This window comes from Limulus polyphemus, unplaced genomic scaffold, assembly GCF_000517525.1.
Source record: "Limulus polyphemus unplaced genomic scaffold, Limulus_polyphemus-2.1.2 Scaffold2210, whole genome shotgun sequence".
NCBI lineage: Eukaryota > Metazoa > Arthropoda > Merostomata > Xiphosura > Limulidae > Limulus > Limulus polyphemus.
The window spans coordinates 175,586-179,727 of record NW_013667820.1 but is presented as its reverse complement, the minus strand read 5'-3'; the positions used below and the strand labels follow the sequence as shown (position 1 = coordinate 179,727).

General features: G+C 32.2%; 1 protein-coding gene across 2 annotated transcripts in view; it reads left to right on the top strand.

Annotated features, from left to right (window-relative positions):
- The first annotated feature begins 1,305 nt into the window (after positions 1-1,305).
- Positions 1,306-4,142, top strand: part of LOC106466275 (methyltransferase-like protein 27) — a 17,970-nt gene continuing 15,133 nt past the window's right edge. For both annotated transcript variants that reach the window (XM_022394253.1, XM_013926537.2), the window contains exon 1: positions 1,306-1,459. The gene's annotated coding sequence lies outside the window, so the exon portion shown is untranslated. The remainder of the gene's footprint in view (positions 1,460-4,142) is intronic.

The window sequence follows — 4,142 nt, the reverse complement described above, 5'->3', positions numbered from 1 at the left end:
ATTACAAAGTTGTATCGAGAAAGTATAAACTAGTTTTATTTAAGAAAGGACTTGTATCGCTGAAGTTCCTTGGAAAGAATTTATACCGGAAATGAACAAACGAACAGAGACGTAACAATAATTCTCTACGCAGCTTCGTACTATTCGGTTGTGTTTTTGAATTTGAATACCCTTCAGACCAAATGATATGGGCACATGTTCATAAAATGGCATTCTTTGTGACTTATGTAGAATTATACACGGACTTTTCTCTACATTGTTGCTCGATGAAGGCCAGAAGCTCGCAAATAAGAGTATTTTAACGTAGAGAAAAACCCGTGTATAATTACACATATTAATTTACCTGCGTTATGAGTCTTAGAAACAATTCCTTGTGACTTTTGAATTCATAGTGTTGATTTTGGTTTACATAATACCCACGTTCAAATATAAAGTGGGGGAAAGAAACATTTTGTTCCATGTTGAGCCATCAGTACTGGTAAACAAAATATGCGAAATACTCTTTTCTGACTCTTAATTCGTGTGATTAAGAGATAAATATTTTTATCTATTTAATAACTCTCTGTATGCTAAATAAATTATGTTTTCTTTCACCATTGTTTTAATCGTTCAACGGTTAGAACGGAATCTGTTTACTGAACGTACATAACTGAAACTTTTGATCCTCAAACTTTGTTAACGAAATCGGGTTGATCTTCAACTTACTTATGAACTTGTAAGCTTACATGACATTGTTTTAAACTTAAATTATATTATAATTATATTTTGTAAAATGATGTTTCACGTTATAAACCTGACTGTGTACTTAAAGTTCTTTTCTGAAACCTTCTCAACAAAAGACTCGAGTTACACCACTTGTATCATTAATCCATTGTGACTTAATAATAATAATAATAAAATTTAAAGTAACCTTATAATAAAACAGAAATCAGATGACTCAAAGTAGAAGAGACGATCATATTAAACGGACAGTCAAAGCCTTAAAGATGAGAAACGACCTAACATAAGCAGAGAGACGTAACGCTGCTGCATCATTAACCATTCCAAGATGGCGACATCGTGACACGTTTTCGAAACCCTAGTGTCCTAACTAGTGCATTATGGAATATCTATGGTTTAGCTCATCACTATCAGCTGCACAGATGTAGATAAGAATTAGGCTTAAAAGTTGAGTTTAAGCAAGATACATTCAAGAGTGAAAGTGAGTAACTAGTTTTGATAAAACATGTGTTTGAATATATTGTAACTGCAATTATTTCGTTATATTAAATTTAATTAAAGCTTCCTTCTTTATGACACACTTCTGGCGCAGACTCTCCAACAACACTTATGAAGACTGACATTTATCAGTTAGGCATAAAAAAAAGTAACATAACTACGCTACTTAATCCGCTTCCCTCCCTTGATTCGTTTACTCTGGCTGCGTACAGCTCCTGTACACTAGTGAAACGAGAAAGTAGTAAGTATAGCCTTAGATGTTGTAGATTTAATTAGTTTTTCTAGACCAATATCTTCAGTCGTAGTAAAGACGAAAATTGTTGTTAAAAGTTTATATTTATGAACATTGTAGAATTTACTTATTCAGTAGCTGAACTGTTAAAATTTTACAGCATATGCTTGGGCGAGAGGTTTTTATTGGTTTCTCTTGTCAACGACGTTGGTTGCTTTAGTTTACATTTGTGCAAAGTATTTTAGAATCATGAACATGTCGAAAACCATTCTTACGGTACAAATCAAGGTGAAAAAGTGAAAATATCCTTGCTCTAGAGTGGCTTTTCATTACTTTTGCAAAGCAAGATTTCGAACCCTAAGTTTTTGCAAAATCTTATATGATAAATTGGTCTAGATAATGTTATCTTTTGTAAAGTTGTTACCAAAATATGGTAACTTCTTTATGGTCGCCTCATGGTTTTAGAGTTAAAATTAATTATAAATTATGTACAGATATCACCATTTTTATAATTGTCATAGAGTAGCCTTGTTCAGACTTATTACGTATATTTTGACGTTACAAAAGTTCAGTCTTAGTAGATGCATTTTGCTGACAACACATCGTACATGAAACTTCTTCGGTCTTATTAGATGCTTTTTACAGTTGTGTCGTTTTGCAAATAATCTTTTAAATCTTACTAGGTGAACTCGGGTGTCACAACATCATATGTTAATAAAATAAATATCTTCAGTCTTATTAGACGCATCTTGCAGTCGTGTAATCATGATGAAACTTGTTTAGACTTACTGGTTTCATTCTGAAGTCACAAAATGTGAGATCAACGTTTTGAGTAATAAATGAAGAACTTCTAACTAGTTTATATATACTGATAGAGTCATAATCTTCAAACGCATGGAATATAAAAATGCGAAATTAATGTCACAGATTTTTCCATCCGTTCTGCTTTTAAAACAGAAAGTTCTAATGCAAAAATTTACAATAAATGTTTCTATAGATAAATTGTTTCATAAAGACAACGACAGGGAACTAAAACCTCCCTTTAGCTATACTATAACTTATTATTGTTAAGCTTTGTCGAATCTTATTGTGTTTACATTATGGCTTTTACTTTATTACTTCCTGTTGTTCGTTCCATGTGTCTTGTTAAGTGGGAGAGGCTAGCCGAGGGGCTAGAATTATCGTACTCTAATTAAGTTTATACTATGATGAATATACTAAACATACACTGAGGTGTGTCTAACACAACTCTCCCACTGTAATACAGTGGGAGAGTTGTGTTAGACACACCTCAGTGTATGTTTAGTATATTCATCATAGTATAAACTTAATTAGAGTACGATAATTCTAGCTCCTCGGTACAGTGGGAGAGTTGTGTTAGACACACCTCAGTGTATGTTTAGTATATTCATCATAGTATAAACTTAATTAGAGTACGATAATTCTAGTTCCTCGATACAGTGGGAGAGTTGTGTTAGACACACCTCAGTGTATGTTTAGTATATTCATCATAGTATAAACTTAATTAGAGTACGATAATTCTAGCTCCTCGGTGGTTTACAGGTAAATCTGAGGACTGAATATTTGGTTTTGATACTCGCGGTAGACAGAGCACAGGTAGCATAGTTAATTGTGATTACCAATGACCAAAACCTATATTTTAAGTATTTATTGTACGATTCAGATATTCGTTTATTTTATTACTTATTCATTTGTATCTTCATAAGCATTACTTTTTGACTGTAGTATTTGTATTGTCCTGCTACTTGTTTCTATACCTAAACGGTAACATATATAATATAAATTTACTTCAGACGTCAAGAATTGCTGTAGCTACACTGTCGGAGTCGTTTATTGGTCTGTTTTTATTGGTTCCAATACGTTTTTAAGGAGGATTGTACAAATTTTTGATATGCACGGTTGTTTAATATAGTTCACACCATAACAGATGTTGTTCATGAAATTGAGTATTTGTTACACACGGTTGTTTGATCTAGTTCACATCATAACAGATGTTGTTCATGAAATTGAGTATTTGTTACACACGGTTGTTTAATCTAGTTCACACCATAACAGATGTTGTTCATGACATTGAGTACACAAATAAAGCTTCGACTGCTTTTATGTTTGTCGTATCCCAGCCTGCTTGATAAGCTTTGGTATTGCGCTAAAGGCTTCAACGGCACTGGATATGATAGAAGTAGCGTAATCTAGTGTTAAATATTATTGTTTGCTTTCACTCGTATGTCCTAATAATTACATTGTTCCATAAACAATAAATCTAAGACCTTACTTGAAAATATTATCTAGTGTTCAGTAAATAAGATATACTCTATCTAGTTAATGTTACTTTCATTAACACTGTTGGTTAGGATATTTAATATGTATGGCTTTATTAATGTTTATTATTATACTTTTATTATAGCGATTGTTTTGTATTTGTGTTTAACTTGTGTACTTGAGAATGATTGAACCAGGGATCGAAACGTCGATCCTATTCTAAAAACAAATCTTACTTACTATAAAAGGCTGTAACTTGTAATAAAGTATTCCTTTGCATAGTTAACTTAGTGTATGGATTTAGAAATAATCCAAGTCTTCTAAATCCTCGTGAGAAATTAATGGATTTACAGACAAAAATGTCATTAACAACGATGATATCCAACTGATGTTTGTTTGTTTTTGAATTTCG